At 37.4% G+C, this 20,486-nt stretch overlaps 1 long non-coding RNA gene across 3 annotated transcripts in view; it reads right to left on the minus strand.

The window, feature by feature from the left end:
• Positions 1-348: 348 nt before the first annotated feature.
• Positions 349-20,486, minus strand: part of LOC138068763 (uncharacterized) — a 244,970-nt gene continuing 224,832 nt past the window's right edge. For 2 of the 3 annotated variants that reach the window (XR_011143513.1, XR_011143511.1), the window contains 2 exons: positions 5,542-5,671; positions 349-3,603 (listed from right to left, as the gene is read on the minus strand). This is a non-coding gene — a long non-coding RNA (uncharacterized lncRNA). The remainder of the gene's footprint in view (positions 3,604-5,541; positions 5,672-20,486) is intronic. The other variant, XR_011143512.1, reaches the window with a different exon arrangement.

Here is a 20,486-nt window from a genome sequence, read left to right on the forward strand (position 1 = left end):
TGAAAGACAAACAGGCTTTTCTCTGAGGAAAAGCAGAATACACCCGCAATCTCAGGTCACACTTCAGGAAAGAATGCAAGAGAATACTCCCTGTTACTTGGAAAGTTAACAAACAGGGACAAAGATAAACCATGAAAAAGCACTCTGGGAATGTGAAATTAGAAAGCCCCTTTGAGAGAACGCACCTCTACAACTTTAACAGAACTTGGCAGAGTTAGACTCTAAAGAATCTGGCTAACGTTGTTTTACGCAAAGAACTCCACAAAAGATACATGTGGATAAGGTAAATAACGGGAAATAAAGGAAAGTCGCTACACAGGCTGCAAAGAAACAAACAAAAATATATCTGCTACACATAGCTTACAATGGGAACATTTATTACAATGACAGAGAAATAAATACTCTGTGGTATTTTGCAAAACCCTCCAGTTACAGAGTATTTCACATTTATTAAATCCACATAAAATCAACAAATACTACATTCAATTACTTAAGGAAAGCAATTACTTTATAGCAAATGGAGAGTTTATTGAAAAAACTGCAATTACAAAAGACAAAACTGAAGACATGAATTCCTATTGTAGTCTTCATGTTTTTTGACAAAAGAGATGTTAACACTTCCATGATGAATAGTTCAAGCCAAGAAGATGCTTTTGCAAAGACAGCACTAAGTACAGCACACTATTTCTAGCAAGCTCTTCATGGAAGCCTTTTTCAGGATAGATGATAACCAAAAATAACATAAATAGAGCTTCATTTTAGAGTCTAACTCATGACTTTCAGCCCCAAACAGCACTCTACCACATATTCAACTTTGAGCACAAGTAGTAGCTCAGCTAAGCTTCATAACTTGTTGTATCAGATCCTGATGCTCAAGTTAGGGAACATCTTTGGTTCTTTCAGCTAACATCACAGAATGACTCTGAATCAGAGCAATACATACATTTTTGGAATAAGTACTAGATTCCTTTTTTTAGTAAATCACAGTTTATTCCACTTGGTAAAAATATTAAAGACATAGAGATATGGTCTCTGCCATGAGAAGACCAGGGCACAAGATAACTCTTTTCCAGAAAGAAGTACGAGTGGATGACAAATAAAGGTATGAAGCTTTCATGTAGTTATATCAATTTGCCATCATTATAAATGATCATTTTCCTTAGTAGTTGGCTGACTCCTCATGAGCACTTTGGAGGAACATGTTTTGAAAAGAATATTCAAAAGAAGGGCTTGCCATGGAAAACTCATACTTACTTTCATTAGAGAGCTGCCCCAGGAACAAAACGGTAATTAATAAATAGAAAGAGATATTTTTAAACATTTTTAACATCATAGAACATATCAGACATGGCACAAAGTGTTTGACATGAGGTTCCACTTTATAGCATACTTTTCTTTATAATGGTAAAAAGAGACAGCAAAAGTGTATGACATATTGTGAAATTTTCCTTTCAGTACCTGGGTTTCTCGATCTCAAAAAAAAGTGAAACTGAACAGTCACACATGTATCAGTAAACGTAATATCCATGAGATACTGTTAAGTGTACACAATGTTCAAAAATAGGTGTTTTTAGCTAAATTTGCTGGTAGTGAATTAATTACATTTATTCAGATATGTATTTAGAAGAAAAAATCCAAAATGTCTCACAGTAGGGTCCAAATCTGTTACATTATTTGCATTAAATCTCATCTTTCCAAGAGTATACTCTCAATGACAAGAAATAAAATAAATGCTATATCACATTCTTAGGTGGCATAAATAGACATAGAACCAATAATTGCAATGGCTGACTGCAATGACACAACAGTTTGGCTCATTTGTGTTTGATATAGACAGTTCTAGAAATCCCAGTCTTCAGGAAAAAGCCAAGATCTATCTGTTGTTACCCATAACACTGACACCTACAAGAGTGATTGATCAACTCAGACAAAAGGATGCTGAAGCAGATCTTTGACAGTGGGATTATAAGGAACTCAATGGCCTTCCAGCTATTGTAAAGAAATATCTAGATTAGGAACAGGAATATATGGGCTCAGAAGCTTCTTGTTAATTCATAACTTGGGCAAAAATTGCTTTCGTAACCTCAGGAATTTGGCTGTTCTGACATAAACAAAACTCAAACAAAATACAGGAAGAAAATCAAGTAACTAGAATACATAAATAGGTAAAAGGCGTGGGAATGGGGGAAAATTTTTCAGCAATTTGCAGCTTTCTTGAACTTCAACTTTAGTGCTCAGCATGCGATATTTAAATATGAGATTTAACTATTCAGTGAGATGAAAGGGCAATTCAGAGTTCCCAGAATTATCTCCATTATAAAATATCACCAACCTACTTATTTGTAAATGTAATCTCTTCTTAAGGTTTTGTACCTACATGAAAGATATTTATGCCTTCCTGTAGATAGGTAATACTCTCAGTTGGCAAAAGGGTGAAGCGTTACTGAGAGTTCCCCCATAAACAACGATAATTCTGGTAAATGGGTCCTCTGGATGTTGTGGACAGCCCAATAATACCAATAATTTTCTTATTACAAGCTGCTCCTTGCCTTCTCTCTAGTTGGATCCCTAAAATTCATTTGCAGCCTCCAGAAGTGACAAAGAAGAGGAAGGAATCTATTGACAACAGATAGAAATGGACATGATAATAAAGGTAAATGACTATATTAGCTAAAATAACGACATGGCTGTTACTGATATGCTACATTTTTTACTTCACATAACAAGACAAATACCATTCTGAGAACTTTCTGACCATCTAGAACATTTATATCTATATAAATAGGAGGTTGCAGGGCTCTAAGATTTTTATTTATAATCTTATTTTAGGGCTGACATTAGGATTTACTTCCACTCATTCAGAATCTTATTTGAAAACAGTCCTGTTTTCAAAAGAGACGAAAAATCTATAAAACAGAAATGGAAAAATGTGGGATGTGGGATTTTAATTGACTTGAGAAAACCTTAGATGTCTGAAACCCCAGTTCCCTTGGCCTGTTCAATGCTAAGCCTCAAGTTGGCTTAAACCAACAAAGAGTAGAGTCAGTGAGTACAGAGAAAGTATTCCAAGATACAAAGAGGTACCAAGAAAAGCTTAACATTGCCATTTAGAGAGACTTGCTGGCAATTTATGAGTACAGTACTAAATTAAAATGAGTCAGCAGATGAGGAATCACTTTGCACAGGTAGGAATTTTAGATTGGACCAAATGAAAACATAGCTAAGATGAAAATCATGCCCTGAAAAAAACATGCCAGCTCCCTAAATAGAGGACGCTAAAATCAGCTCTCCTCTTTGATCCTTTCAGATCTTTTCCTCGCCTGTAGTAGTCTGTATGGTACTCCTGAATGTTAGAAAGTATTTCTCCAGTGAGGCACGTTATATAACCCAGCAATGCCAGCGGAAAATATCCACTTGACTTCAACAGGTTTTGGATCCAGCCCTACCTGTAGGTGGGCTTATTTTGTAATCCTCCTCTGGAAAGTTCCAAAATACACCAGTATTTGCTGTGATTATTCCTTGTTTTGCCAAGACTTCAGACTTCCTGTCACGGGTCCAAGTAGGCCTTGAAGTCAACTGTAACAGGACGAGTCCCCCTCCCATCTGGAACAGCAAGAAAAAGCATGACCAGCAAGCTGGTTTGCACCTCTCATCTGATCTGAGGGACAGCAAACAATTTCAGCTGCTGAGGGATCTTTTCACTTGCTCATGTCCTGCTACTACTTAGGGCACATGCATGTTTTCTTTTATTTTAGTTAATGCTTATTACTAATGTATGTGACATGTGGTAGCCTATTTTAAATTCAATTAAATGTTCATGTAAACATCTGTTCAACTTTGCTGGTATACAGATATATCAGGCCGAGATCTAAAATTGTTGTACTTTGAGTTGCTTTTACATCATGCTCCCCGCCACGGAGAAAACGGTAAGGGAAAGGAATATGTTAAATTGACACTGGGCAGCTACAAACTTCTCTAAATTACTGACACTTTAAAAGAGATTTGTATCACAACAATTGAGATGAAAGGTACAACAGCTAAAGCATTCATTGCATGGTCCAGAAGTACCAGTGACTGTTAAAAGCATAAATAACAGCCTCAAGGAGAGGCAGTGGGAACTATCACAACATATGGGAACTGGAGAGGTATTGTACAGGCGGGTATGTTAATACTGGTATGTCCAACTTGTTGAACAGTGACATAATTCTTGGACACGACCACAAGTCATTCATAGAAGAGCTACCCTCAGGGAGTAGCATCCAGAAATGGCACATCAATAATAGTTTCAGCACATATAAGCAGAGGCAGAGATGGCCAAACAAGCAATCTTAGGCTATGAAGCATGTTTTTGTTTTTTTTTTAACTGCCCTTAATTCAAGGTAAGTAAGGAATTATTAAATTATTAGAGGAAACGGGCTCTAACATATACCAAAGCAATTATTACCCTCCTCTTAACATAATTTTGGATCCGGCTTTAGCCACAGCATCTAAAAATTAAACAGAACTTTAAAAAGGAGAAAGATGTTGACACACTGGCTGACTCTGTGACTGGGGAATAACTTACACTAGCAATGGAGCTCTGTGGTTCCCACGGAGACACCAACCTCCTGTTAGGCAAGCAGACGCAGGACAGAGGCATAGGGCTCTCTACTCTCTAACTGTTCTGGATCGCACAACGTGACACTGCCTCTGAGATCCTCATGCTAGCTCAGAGGTAGCTGAACACCTACTGTACGTTACACTGTAAAGAATCACTAGCATATCCTAGAAGCGTTGTATCACGCATAGGGTACTAAGCTCTGCATACGCCTGCATACTGCCCTGAGCTCCTCACACCAAAATGTTTAATATCAGAAAGCTGTGCATGTGATGTTTGTTTCTCCCAGCCAACCCCACTAAGTGGCTGGAAGGTCTGACAGCAAAAGTCAGCTCAGAGGCTCAACTCTAATTTTTATCCTTCCCCAGCAGTGTGCCTTTGGGTAGCATTTCAATTAGAAGTGGTGCCACGCAGTCCTCATGATTATTACTCTACTTAATTCTCACTAAGTGCATATCAATCTACTTCGAGTTTCCACTTTCATTCACCCAAAAACCCGCAAGAAATAACACCAAAGCTATGTTCAAAATGAGGTCACAAATAAGCTACCAGCTTCTGACAAGGAGGTCTTATTTTAGCAACAGAAGAATACCCTGTGGTCACAAAATTTCCAATTTTGTATCAGCACTGAGACACTGATTTCAAGTTTCTACTCAGGCCTGTCCATCATGGTTATGCTAATGAACGCTTCAGGAATGCTTATCTACTTCAAGAAATCAGTTTGCCTCAGCGTGTTGGAAGATAGACTAATCCATATCTTTCTAATATCACAAAGTTATATGATTTTCTCAGTATTGCTTTTTGGTTGTCTTTTTGGTGTAGGTACAGTTTTCCCTGCAGAGATTTTTATCTACAAATCAAGCCCAGACAGTTTCGGAGTTACCTGACATCACAATTATTATTCTTCCACAGTTAAGTCCTGGCAGTACACCATATACTCTTACCTCAAGTCCTCAAGAAACAGAAGGTGCTGGAGGAGCTATCTGGCTTTGCAAGTCATACCAGCAACCATCCTCCCCGACAACAGCCAAAGGCTGCACTGGAACTCTTTCACTCCGACAGCAGTGATTGATCCTAAAAGACAGACAAATAGAGTGAGTTTACTTATACTGTTGGATCTTCCATTACATCTGTATGTTAAAAGAGAAAGCTCTGGCCCACTCAGCGTGATTGAAGTCCAGAGTACCTGCTTAAAATTATTGAAGCCAGAGATTAGATGACCGTAGCAGGAGTTAACAGCACGCTGCTGGTATGAGCTGCTAACCCAACAATCATCCAGTAATTACAATTCAAGACCAACAGCAACTGAAAGCTACAGGTAATGAGAGCTTTGCCTAGTTGTGCTTACCGAAAAAAGCATGCCGTTACTGTCTACCAAAATATCTGTAGGTAAGAATTAGGGGCAAAACAATAACTTTATTCTGCTGTATCAAGTTAAGAGATGAAACATAGTTGCAGTGTTGGTAAACCTTTGCTAAAAGAGAGGGTTTAAGAAGGTAATTGTCTGTTATTCCTACTACTCCTTTCAGGAGCAGCGTTTTTCAGAATATCACAGTTTGGGTTGAGGATGGACCCAGTTTGCATCCCTTCCGCCAAGATGAGTATTAGGAAACTGCCCTTGATGTGACCCAGCCTGAGTCCACTTCTCACAACACGCCTAGTCTCGTGAGAGGAGCAGCCCAGGTTTATAGGCAATGTCTTTTCCTACAGCAATTACGGCAGATGGATAAAGCCAAAATGCTTTTGGGTAGACTAGCTCTCCTTCAAGATCAAAGTAATAGTAGGCACTCTGCATGCACTGCGAAAGTTTACTAGGAGGAATGATTAACAGCATAGATGCCTCCAGGCACTATTCTTCCAAGTTGCTCCCTTGTCAAGAAAGCACCACTGATTAGGACGTTTGTGTAGCCAGTCACCTCTTTCGTTCTCAACTTGCTGTCTTCGAAAACAAATTTAATATTCATGTGTCTGTGTTTTTCAAATATTATTTCAGTTAGTTATTGTATTTGCTTGTAAAGGTATTTTTATACTAGTTTACATGGGAGTAGGATTGAGGCCTTCTAATCAGCATCTTCAAAGACTACATGGGTTACACCTGACTGATTTATTTCGACAGTTCACTTCATGGTTCTGGATAAATATAATGAAAATGGATTTTGATTTATCTCATTTTTTCTGCTCTTTATAGTTTCAGAATGGCAAACTAATTTTAGCAAATTAAGAATTAGTTTAAGTGTCTATCGAGGCTACAAATATATAACAGAATTGAAACTTTACAATAATAATTTTCAAAAAATTAAGGCTAGATTGCTACTAAAAAAAAAAAAAAAAGGCTCCGCTGAATTTTTAGGAAATTTGTCATTATCGTATTTTCAAAGCTGTGACTCAAGGAACAGAAAATGAAAAAAGATGTGTGCTGCAGACTGCATTTTAACTAATTACAAAGATTGCATCACTGGTTAGGCTGAAGCAGACTCATAGAAGTATATATCACATGCGCACAAATCTGACAGTATTCTCTCTTGCTTCTATTCTTGTATATCTCTACCTGTTTCCTAGACAATCAGCTTTTTCATCAAGAATACTGAACAACGGTATTAATCCTTACTTCTTGCAATCTGTTTTTGCTATAGAGCCACCTTCCTTTAGAACACAGGCTTGCACAGAACTAAAAACAACTGTTTTGAGAAGGTATCGAGAACATTAGGAGTTACTAGTTCTCCGTATCTTGCCAGTGGGAACTGAGAATTTAGAAGACCTAGAAGCTAACTATCTTGCTTCTGAATTTCACATAAGCAAATATCTGCAACATTTGAGGTCAATTCCTTTCTCAGTATGTCTGTACTGAGGTTTGTACTGAACTGAGATTTAATGAATGACATCGCTGTTCTAGTGAAGCTGAGCTGGACTGATTGTTTCATTTTCATCCCAGCTAGAATGACCTTTGTAATGGTCTATTAGATACATTTATCCTGTTAAAATGAATAGGTGACAGGACTAAAATTTTAAAAAGAATTTCATAGAAAGAGTTTTATATTGCTATTACTTTCTTTCCTTAATATTTCCAACCTTCACATCTTAGAGCCTTTTCCCTTGTTTTCTTTAGCTCTCTATTCAAAAAAATTAATATTTCTTTATTTAACATAAGCTTTTCCTTTCACTCTACTGGTAGATAGTTCATATATGAAAGTTAAGTGAAGATTACTTTTAATGAGCTGTGCAATTATTCTTAATATCTTTATTTTTTGTTGCGAACATTTCTACGATATTTTCAACTCGGACCTCCGCTAGTCAGGAAAAGAGGCAGTGGTTGTTTTGTGACAGACAGCATAACAGACCCTTTACTAAAGAAAAGGCTTATAAACTATCCTGTACTTCCAGCTTCCAGGTGCATCCCTTCCATATATGATCTCAGAGATTGCTATTGGATTTCCATTTTGAGCACGTGGGTAATCTCAGTAAGTGCAGATCCATGGCTTCTGCTGCTTGCAAAACGAACAGAAGGAAAACAGAAGGTTTCATCTAGTCTGGCCTGCTATGACAAGCACTATCATTCATATTACTTTCTTTGAGGTACAGCTTCATTAGTTCTATAAAAGCTTAGTGTTGCTCCCTTTCCTTTTGACATACATACTCAATCAGTAAAAGTTTTCCCTCTATTTCTCTCTTCTGACCTCAGGTCTACCCAGAAGTCACTGACATTTGCAGAAATATTTACAGTGGACCTTAACAAAGAATAGCTTTCCTTTAGAACTTGGTCTCCCAGAAAGTCTTATCAACATGAAGACATTTGAAAGCATTTAGAAATAATTGGAAATGCAAAAACATAAACTCTTACAGCTTAGAAATTAAGCACAGACAAATTAAGTCAAATGTTTTTAAGAAATGAAAATGATATAAAACCGTGCTCCAGGGCTATCGTCAATCTCACAGCAATGGTTATTAATTGTCTAGCATGCTAGGGCTTGAAACTTAACTCAGTAGCGCACCTAAAATCTCCTTCATCAACTGTCTTGGCAACAATTGTTTAAAATCTCCCCTTTGGGCCTGTCTAGGCTAGCAAAACCCACACTCCCAGATCTGGCTACCTTGTCTTCCTCTAGCAGTTCATCTGATATCTGATCCTTTTTTGATAAAGATAGCCATGGTGCTTTCTTTCAGTTCAGTCCCATCCCATGATAATACTGACAGGTATGTTTACAATCTATTCCACGTAATATTTAGAATGTATGGATTAGAAAAGCTCCAAAACTTACACAAGAGCAAAGAATTTATTCTTCCAAAAAAGTCATCTTTCCTCAGCAATTTAAAATTTCCTGTTATCTACTATGTGTCTGTTAGGAGTGAGCTGATTTCCTATGCTATGCATACTGTAGTCTCACCCCACTTTTGCAAAAGAAAGTATTGGTACCGAATATTAAAAAAATCTGTAAAAATGACTCAACAGATAAAACAACAAACACTGTCTATAAATGCCACAGTGTAAAACATGTATTAACTGTGCCAACAAAACATATGATGCTCTCCAGGTATGCTAGCCTTTCATCTTCAGGGGAAGGAAGGATTTTGTTTTTTTTTTTTTAACTTTCAAATTATGGAACTCACATTTGTAATAATACATAAGCAACAGCAACAATTTTAGTAGGTCTGGTTCTCTATTGATTTATTTTTCCTTTTTTTACTACAGCTCATTCAGTTGTTCTATACAGAGAAAAAGCAGTCACAGGGAAGGTTACGCAGAACTAAAGGGAGGGTAGTATTGCAATATTCTTGAAATCCAACTGCAGAATACAGTGCAGACCCAGGCTTTGAACTTAACTCAAAACCATGCTACAGGCTAATTTCTTAGTAAATCTCAGCACGATACTTTTTTTTTTTTATGATGCCTGTCTGCAATGCTTTAGTATGAAAAACATCTGTGTGTTTTGATTCACCCGTGTTTTCCTCACATCATATGTTCTGCACACCGGTAGAAGAGCCATTGCTAGAGGAGTCTTGGGGGAAAACTGACTAAAGGAAGAGTGGTGTTTGTCTGAAAAGGTTTGAGAGTGTACATTTTTAATGTATGTCCATATACCATTTCACATTCCAAGAGCCCAGATTTTGTCTGTCTGTAAGCACTCGTAATTAGTAACAGTGGACAAGATAGGTGGACAGAGAAGGAAATGAGGTAGACACAAATATGGACGATATAAAGTTTTGATAAGCTGAAGGGTACAATGCTTAAATAAAGAAAAATAGCAGAAGAGAAGTTACTGCTAGAAAAGAAGCAAGGTAAGAGAAAAGACAATTCAAAAGGAAAGGAAGTTTAATGGTGTTAAATTTGATGTATTAGATAGCAGCTAGGCTTCTTTGGATAGGAGCATGTGAAAAGGAACCCTTCTTTTATCTCTTCTTTTGTTTTGAGTAAATCCTTCAAATCTCTTGTTTAAAAGTCATCAGAAGAGAAGCTCCTTTGATTCTCTATTTCACTTACAGTTCTTTTAGTTTTTTTCCTGATTGTGTTAACATCCTTTTTCATTTCATTCCCTTGGGAGATATGCATCTTAAGAAGTTGGTCCACTAACCCACTGTGTTCCACAACTGGCTGGTAAACAACTCTTCAAAGAAAAGACCAGACACGACAGTAAACAGCCACCTTGAGGTGATGATGGGTTTTAGGTACTTGATCCCTGACCTCTTTCTTTTTGACATTCCATAACAGTCAGTTAAACGTACATTGTAACGTTAAAAGGTATAACTTCAAGAAACTGTGGAGATAACATGAATTGTTTCAGGAATAGTTTAATTATTTGCTGTGGGATCTTTTTAAATATCAGAATTGGAGAAAAGGGTCACCTCGTTTCCATTGGATGACCTTTGAATGAAAGAACAGGCCCTCCACATTAAGAATGCGTCACCTTTGTGAACAGCAAAAGATTACAATTTTCAACTTCCATCTCTGACTGCTTGACAGATATTACCACTTGTGAATTTTAGTGTTTATTCGGTGCGCTCTAACATACTTCTGCCACTACAATGCACTTCTAAAATGAAGAAAAAATAAAATATGCATGGTGTCAGAAGTTCTTTCTTATTCTTTATGAACTGCAAATATATATAGCCACTGGATTTTTTTTCCCTTTAACTCTATATTGAGGAAAGACATGATAAACTATTCTTCACAGAATTCTTGTGATCAAATTTTTAACTAATAGTTCAGTTTAGAGCAAAAATATCATTTTTTATACTCCTCTTGAAATTATTCTCTTTCACAAACCTAGTCCACTGCTTTGTTTCACTTTTGAATTAGCACATACCTAGTGTACACTTTTACAAAATATAACACAAGAAATTAAATAATGTAAGATGTGAAAATGAAGCTTAGTGCCCCATCCCTAAAACAGACAAAAAGTCTTACCTACATAATAATAAATCTATTCCTCTAAAAAAATTTCTTAAACAATTAATAAAATATATATGTAAATGAAAAAAAAGTTGTGAGAGAAAAGTTAATAATCTGAGAAAGAACTACATGGGGAATGATACAGGAACGGAACTTGAAAAGCATCTATAGCTCCCCATATCAAGAGCTATCCACGTTGGTGGGGGCAATGCTTCACCCGCAGCAAAACCCATCTGAGAGCAAAAGCTCTGGATGCCAGCTGAGACTGAGACAAGTTGATACCTATCCAGACACATCGATAGCTCTAATTTCCTGTCCTCGTGATATGGATGCATATCGATACTCATCCAGGCCTACTGATATCCAGAATGGTCAGTGGTTATAGTTGCCAGTGCGTACCAAGGGCACAAGCGGTCCAAGAATGAGAACTCTACGTGCCCATTAACTGCAAGAATTATGGATGCCTAAGAGCAAGGATTGTTTTTGATGCTTAGCCATGACTGTCAATAACTATCGATATCCATCCCCAGCAATAGATAAGGAAGTGGAGAGCACGCGATCCCTGTCCACATCAGGAGGAATCGATGCGTGTTGACGGGAACTGAAATCTCTGGAGGTTGTTGCCTAGCCAAATGTCTGGAAAATGATGCTCTCTGAGGCCCCGCCAAACCAAGCACGGTCAATGGTAAGAGTTCTCTGCTGCCTCCCAAGCAAAACCTAGAGAGGCCAGGCAAGATCGAGAGGAATCGGTGCCTAGTGAGAGGCATCCACATAGATAGATGAAACTGCATGTGTCCGCATACCTCCCCTGAGAACTGTATGAATCATGACATTTCCCAGCCGCATAGTTAAAGCTGTTTCTCTGAAAGCTCCATCCTGAGTATATGTATCTTATGTTTTGCAGCAGCCTCTGAATACAAACATACACCCAAACATTTACTTGTTGTCATTTTAGTGCCCTATTCACTCCCATGCCCGTTCCAAACTAAATTTTCCAACCACAAAACCACACTTTACTGAGAGAGAGCTTCCACTGAATGCATAATACCAAGTTCTCTTCAAGATTAAAGGTTACATTTAGCATTACTTTTTTTTTTTTTTTGCCCTTTAGCCAATCTCCAACCCATTAAGCTGCTGTACTTTTCCTTTTTCTGTAACTATTCAACTTGGACATTAACCTCTGTGGCTGGTCACAATCTGTTAAACGTGCTTCTTTGCAATATGCTTTCCTAAGCTGTCAGACACATTTTTCTAAGAGACATATGGAGGGAAAACTAATAAGCCTTAGTATGGCATCTTTGCTGTCATTTCTAGCATTTGACCTCCTACGAAGTTCTCATATGAAACCTCTGATAAAACAGCAAATCATTTGGGACAAAGTACAATTCTTAATCAATAAAAATATATCCATATCAGTGCATGACTTTATTTATGCCAGCTATTTACACGATGATTTATATAGGCCTAGCAGACCAACACACACATCCGTGATACGGTACAGTATTTCAGTAACTCTGTCTCTGCTTCCTCAGTGGAACCATCACCACCTTTCCAAAGGGTGTCAAGCTAACCATGTCCCCACAGCCAGTGGGGCCAGGGCCAAAATCAAACCAGCAGTCAGTATCAGGCCCACTCCTTTTCTGCTTAACAGGAGTCTGTGGTCCTCACTGACTCCCCATTCTGCCCAGCACCCTTCCCACCAATTAGCAAAGTCTAGTCCATCCAGACTCCTTTTCAGTTACCCCACTGTCAAGCAGCAATTTCCACTTACATCTTCGTTATGAAGGTGTGTTACTTCCTACATGTGTTAGAAACCTGAGACTGAATTCACCCACAGATTGTGCAAACTGCATAAGAAGTGAAGAAAGGACTAAGCCCTGCCAAATCCTTTGAGATATAAGGTTCTATTTTTCCCCTTCAAAAAAACACACACACATAAATAATTACTGAAATATTAAGTTACACCTACTTGATGATTACTGTGGAGGAGAAAACCTTTGTTCCTAAATACTAAAAACAAGTTGATTTAAGCCGCATGAATTTTTCATTGATTTTTTTATATTTAAATCACATGACTTATTCACATATTGTTAATTCCGTACTTTCTGCCTATTTTGTCAAAATGACTAAACACGCACGTTCAGTAAACGTCACCTAAATTAACATCATGGCTGTTATTAACAATGCAGATTTTACATGCAGAATTGTTTTCTGCTGGAAGTTTGTCAATTTACATATTCATATTTAGAGAAAAAGAAATCCCTGGCCTTGTAAACTATGTTATACTGAAAACATTGTCAACCAAATACAGAACTGATGAACAGAAAACCCCAGGCTATATAAATCATTCCATCTCTAGTCTGCTGAACTGTTTTAGCCAGTTTACCTTACTCGACAAACTCTTGCATTCTTCTTTGGCTGCAAACTTGGCATTCAGAATTTCAGTAATTTTGAAATCCTACCACCTGACATAATTCTAGCAATGAGTTTGAAGCTTCTGTTTCCCTCAGATTTGGTACACACAAAAAGTGAATGCGTTAATATTTAGAACAGGGGAGTTTTTGCTTTTAATGATTGAAACAGTTGTGCAGATGCTGAATTGTAAGTATGTGAGTAGTTTTTCTGTAATCACTGAGACAGTTCATGTGAACCTGATTCACTTTTTTCCATGTCAGAACCACCTTTGTTATAAAATTCAAATTAGAATTTAAATTAGAATAAAAATTCAAGTTAGAATCATATTATTCGTGGCAGATATCATTAGATATTTCATCAAGTTAATTATGAATATTAGCTAATACTCTGAAGTACCAGAAATATCAAACTAGTTCTACAAAGCTCAAACTGATGGAAGAAAATATTTCAAACAGATTTAAATCATATTCTTTTAAAACATTTGTTTTAAAAGCTTTGCTGGACGGCTGGGAAATACAGAAAAAATTAAGGCCATACTTAGTTCAGGTCCACCTCAAGCAACCTAAAAGCTGAAGTGGCAGGGAAGTCAGCCATTCCATCTTATTCTTGTGGAATATATCCTAACAACTGAATAGAAGGGCAACGAATACTCTGCGGGAAATCTGCTTTCTTTTTTGCTTCTGTCACTGTCAAAAGTAGCATCGATTCTTCCAAATCTTTCAAGAGCATTTGTATGAGATATTATAGGAACAAAACACATACAGCAACTCATCTTCGTTTTTGCTAAGAACATGCTTTATCCTTAACCTGGTCCTTACACCTTTTTCATTGCTCTCTGGTAGCTGAATACGTTTAATCACAGAGACCAAAGCATGATCATGAAGCAACTCCCATACTTTTCCCACCCGAGCTACTTGTTGAAGTATTTCCAAATTTCTTGCCCCTTCTTTTCTCTCTTCTTGCACTCTTTAGCAGAGAAAAATTATCTGAATACTGAAATTTGAACAAGGCGCATATTCTTTCAGAAACAAACCCTTCTTCAATTTGCAAGGTTGCACAGCCGCTTCTGGTAACAGGGAGGAGTAGAAATGACTTCTTAAAGGCCATTTGGCCTCAGCAAGACCACCACACACAACTGTAGTAACTGTAGCTATTTGAAGTTAGCTTGCTGCCAGAGCTGAATGGTGTAGAACAATAGTTGATATTCTTTGGCTGTGGCCTTAAAAGCAAAAAGAATGCGATCCAATCATCCACGCTACATAAAGAGCAGCTGAAGTTTGTTTGATATTTTCTTATTTGGCACAGTTAGGCTCCAAAACTCATTATTTATGCTGTAGTTAAAATCCACAATGCCCTGCTACGAACATTTAGTGTAAAATTGATGAGTGAATGGGCTAAATCCCTAACCCAAGCTCTCAACACAGCACACTCCCTGGAGCTTTTCTTTATTAAGCACCAAACAAGCATAAATCTCAAGTTTTTTCCTGAACTCTTCATGCTCTTCGGGTTTCTCCATAGTGTAATTCAAAACTTGAGTAAACAGCACGTGGAGAGGTTTAGAGGCTGCTGAGTGCTGCTGCTCAGGTTAGCAAAGGCTGAGCAGGTGTCCAGATACAATTCAGCAGGGGATGCTTACATGCCTTGCACTAGGCAGATATTCTTTTCTTCGTTACAGAATATCTGCAGAAGTCACAAGAACTACTTGCTGGAAGAACACACTCTTCCGCAGAAAGGCATAGAGGAAAAGGGAAACACGTTAACTAAGGAGGTGAGGGGACCACCATAAAAATTCAGAAGGGAAAAAAAAATCAATATGAGAGAGAAATAAGATTTTAAAGAATTTTACAACTTGTTCCTTGTGATCCATGTTCCCCGACAGCTGCCTTTTTGTGCTATCCAGCTGTTCACAGACCTATTTGCTTGGGAAGTCGGAAAATTATTGAAAGTAGGTAATTAGTGACTCCGGCTGCTATATTAGCTTAGGGTTCCAGCTTGCTCCTTCAATCCCTGGACAGTTCATAGTGACTGTGTGTTGGATATAATCTGGTACAGGACAGGAAGCCCTCCAGGCAGAGACATTAAGGCTTGATAAGACTGGCTTACACCCAAGTTCAGCTGCTGAATGTAGATACAGGCAAAAGGCTGGAGCGTCTTGGCTCTGTCAATATGAACCTGAAGTTGAGCACAGCTACCAAAGGCAATATAGAAACCATCTGTCCACCAGAGTGGACAAGTTAATTTGTCAGGTCTCTCAGAAACAAGGCTTCAACTCAAATAGGATATCCCATTGCAGTCCTACTGGTTTAGCATTCTCTCCAGGAGAATGACACTGAGAAAAAGTCCAGCTCCAGCTCTGAATGGTCAGTATTTAGGAGTGTAACAGCCTTCTGTAACACTGTTCTTGCATGAGCAGATTTACAGAATACAGACAAAACAAAGAAATAAACCCCTTGCACCTCTTGCCACTTAAGGACTGCCAAAAATAGCCCTGTGAAGCAGCTGGGTTGGCCAGTAACCTACACTGCTCGCTAGCAGGATGAAGCCTCTTTTTAGAGGCTGCTACTACTTTCCTGCCCAGCTTACATTTCTCAGTGAGTGAAAATGGACCATTTTCAAAAGGCAAAATACATTCCAAGTGTGATACAGGTTAAACTGTCTACAGTGAGAAGCTTACGCTATTCCTATCTGTACAGTCAACTTGCTGTCTCATATTATCTCCTATATTCCTAATTAACATCACAGTCAAGGCAAAAATAATCTTTATAGGCAATATGGCACAAAGAGGAGCATATCATTCAAAGGATGCAGCCAAAGATAGGCGTGAAGAACCCACTCTCATTTACAAGAGAAGGCAAAGAAAGCCCCATGCCGCTTCCCTCTATCTGCTCCTTAGAATTTTCATTTCCTCAATGCATCAATTTGCATTCCAATGCAAACTGGAATTTCAATCCATCCCTGCAACACTACAGTGGCTACAGGTAAAACCCATCCCAATGTGTAATGTATTATGGGCACTGCAAAGTTTTCCCTTTTGATGTATGTTATTTCTCTGTAAATAATGGCATCTTAAAATTCAGTTATTGTTCTTATCTGTATCTGATTAAAAAAATCTAACTTGAAAATTGTGTTTTCTAGTTTATTTGTAAGAAGATCCTAGCAAATCAGCACTGCTTCATGCCTTTTGACTACTGATAAATTGAATTGACTTCAGCAGAAACACATTAAATTGTCACATAAGAAGAATACAGGAAAAGAGGAAAAATGGTATGATAATTACTACAGATATTTTATTGACCCTGTTATTAGTCTTTCATGTTACTCACAAAACTGAGTAACAGGCTCATTAGTGAAAATGTAATCTTATTTTTATTTGAAACAGTTATTTTGCAGTTGTTTGGATCAAAAGCATGACAAAGTAACATGGATTTTGTACATCCTGTGCCTTATGGCTTAGATGATTAAAGACTGGGAAGGCACTAAGCACAGATGGATTACAAATAGCTATAAGAATAAATATTTGACCTTGTACCAAAGTGGAAGTTACTAATTAGATATTTCATCTCACTGCAGACCTTAACCAAATCCACATCACCTGGAAAAAATCCTCGACTTGTAAGTTTGTATAATTTTCTGTTTATATCATGGGCTGCTTCGTAGATAAAGGCAATGATGTTTAGTAAGAGTGGTAAAATATTTGGAAAAGAAAGGTCTCAAACCATTCAAGATTTTCATCAAATATTAGATATGATGAACAAGAAAAAAGTATCTGTGAAAATCATCAGATAATTTATTTGTTTCAAACTATTAAAAAGCTCTTTGGGCACTCCCTAAGGCAACTTCAGTACGCAGTTTAAACACCATCTCCACTACTGACTTGAATACGAATTTCAACATACACCTTATAAATACTACAGGCAATAATGACAATTGCTATTTTAAATAATCAAATAAAATGATACTGTTTAGATTAACTAGTTTGGCAAACTGTCCCCAGATATTAAAGTTTCATAGATCCATAACGCTATCTAATTATTCCAAAAGATAGGTGTGAAAATATTACAGCTGAATCAATAGCAAACAGATGACTTCCCAATTGATAGCAACTTATTTTAGCCACACAGACTGAAAGTAAAGAAATCTCTCTGCCTGAGATTCAAAATCTTGTGATGTAGTAGGTAGATATCACTGGGGGATGTCCCTAGCATGCTTCTGATGAAAAGAAATTGTATGCCTTATTAGCTTTTTTAAAAAATATATAATAAATAAATAAATGTATTTTTAAAAAATATATTTAAGATATATATTAACTTTTTAGAATTCAAATCAATCTACTTCTCAGAGTTTCTCTATCATGTAGCTGAATTCGTGATTCTAGATCTTTGCAGTACAGTGCTGGGCAATGGTGTTACACTACTGGGCAACATTTCGAAATATTTTGAGGTTGCAGTGTGGTGTGAGAATGACAGATCAGCAATATTATGGAAATAAAGAAATATGACGAAAATATAATATAAATAAATGTATAGAAATATATATTTTAACACTTTCATTTAAAAGTAATATATCAGGAAACCCAAACATTTTTGCAAGATAATGCTGCGCCTTTGAATCAATGACTAAAAGTAGAAACCTCCTCTTTAGAACTAGATTTCTACAAAATAGCACTAACATATCACCTTTAGTTGGAGCTATCTGCCTAATTTTTTATGCCTCAGATTTTACACATTGGTGTTTTCTTGGCATACTGCTGTCACTTAAAATCAAATACATGATGTGTAGACTTAATAGTCTTAATAACATTGCTGAAAGAGCGCAAAAGAAAAGATTCCACGTTTTCTGCTCCATATAAATGAAAAGACCTCACAGAAAAGAAAAGCAGGGTTAAAAGCAACACAAGGACACTTCTGGAGCTATAAGCAATAGTAAGACGTGCAATAGAACCATCATGTAAACAAACTATTTACATACAACAGAGAGTGAAGCAGCCACAAAAGCCCTTTTATATTCCAAGTACTTAACCAGTTCTCACATGCTTTCGACCATGTTCAAACATCTATCCCTGGCACAGAATAGCAGATGAAGATTTGAAACTGTGTCATATAAAATAAGTTTGTCAAAATAGAATGCTAATTAGTCCTTCTTCGCTTTTAATTATCAAAATTTGCCCCTCAAGCCTTTAGTATCACATGTTACTCTAAAATTCATAATCCTTTTAAAACAAGGAGTCTCATATTTTTTCTTTTGATTACATTCAACAGCACTTTTATTCAGTTCTCAGAACGCATCTTCTTTAAAACATTACTTGCTTTTCTAGCCAGCCATTCATAGTTTAACAACAAAAAATTTTCAAGCCTGATACAAAAGTGTCTTGTTAGCAAAAATGTTATTTTAATCTTTTCTTTCATAATTAAATGCCTTTCAAAATAACAATTGCTGCATTTTAATTGCACTTTCAAAAAGACACGCCATGTAAATTGTTTCATGCTGGGAATACTTTCTGTGACCACCTGCAAATTCAAGATGAAAGAAAACTCTTCAAAGATTTAAAAAACCACACACACAGACAAACAAAAACAAACAAACAAAACACACTGCACATACAGATTGCCCTCTGCCTCTTCAAAAATCTCTGGATAGACTTTCTCAACAATTGTATCTCTACTCATTTCCTCTTTGCCCCTATCCTGGCAGGATACCATGACCTTATTAACTCAGAGAATGCAAGTTTCCGTGGCACTTATGGACCAAGTTTCTGCTGGAGCACTGAGGGCCAGTTATCCACTAGATCAAATGTATGACAGGAAGCGCTGTGTTACAACATGACAAGATAGAGGACCAGACTCCAACTGTTTAGTTACAGCTATGATTCTGAATCCTGGCACTGAACCTTTTTCTTTTCATGGGTATACTTTCCTGTGGGCTAATAAGCAGCTCAGATTTCAGACTGAGCAGATATCAGCATGCCTGAAAAGGGACAATAGCCACAACTCCTTCTCCAGAACGCCAGACGACAAATCCTAGTGACCACCAAAACTTTTCTGACCTAGATTCCTTATATGATCAAAGCCAAGTTTCAAGCTCTTGGAATTCAGCTGATGTGGCAAGAGTATAAATTTAGCATAAAGTGCTCAGGTGGCCTTGTGTTCAGGGTGTTAAATACTTTGGAATGATCCCAGGAATGCATTAGCAGAGATTGCGAGATAAAGAACATTACTGTGATGTATGGCTCACTCCGGGAAAGGAAATCATAACACTTTGTGTGCTGCAACAGCTGTAGCTTCTGAGACGTTATGAAAATCATTTCCAGCTATCCCACAGTGCAACGGTGTAGCCTTCAGAAGAGCAAGAGACTGCTGTTGTCACATCACTGTCTACTATGAATGAATTTGATCCCCTTCGCTTCCAGCTAACCAAGGCTTAAAAAAAAAAAAGTTTCAATTTCTATAACCTCTGCACTCATAAGATGTGTGATTAAATCTGTTTCTTTACAAGCGTTATCTGTGATAGTTGCACCATTGGTTGAGAGTAATATGATTTTGAGCAGCATGCTAATCACTAGGAAATCCAGGTATTCTTCAGATAAAGAAAAATTCAGTTGGGTTGGTTTATGAACCCCAGACCACACAACATTACAATATACAACATCCAGGCCAAAATTACTGCTTAGCATTTTTACTACAATGTCAAATTTTCTTACCTTTCTAAAATTGTCTTTTAATCTAAATATTCTATATTGTATATTTGAAAACCTGAGTTTATAAGCGCAGAGTTGCAGTTTGAGGATTCATGGCATACTAATCTCCTGCACAGGTTAATGCTACCAAGTAAGTCAGTAGATCCAGTAAAACCTATTCAAGGAGAGCAACCAATTTGGGCATCCTCTTTCACCAGATAAAAACTAGTATTCACCTACAGAAAGTTGAATTCCTGTTTAGTCCGGCCATAATTGTCTCTGTGCCCAACTACACCAGGTACATTGCTTTTCTTTATCCTGGCAATCATCTCAGTTACACCTACGTAATGCTGCGGCAAACTCAAAAGATCTGGCTCCAAACTCACTTCTCATGACTGCTGGATTTCCACTACCTT

This window comes from Struthio camelus, chromosome 11 (assembly GCF_040807025.1).
Source record: "Struthio camelus isolate bStrCam1 chromosome 11, bStrCam1.hap1, whole genome shotgun sequence".
Classification (NCBI taxonomy): domain Eukaryota; kingdom Metazoa; phylum Chordata; class Aves; order Struthioniformes; family Struthionidae; genus Struthio; species Struthio camelus.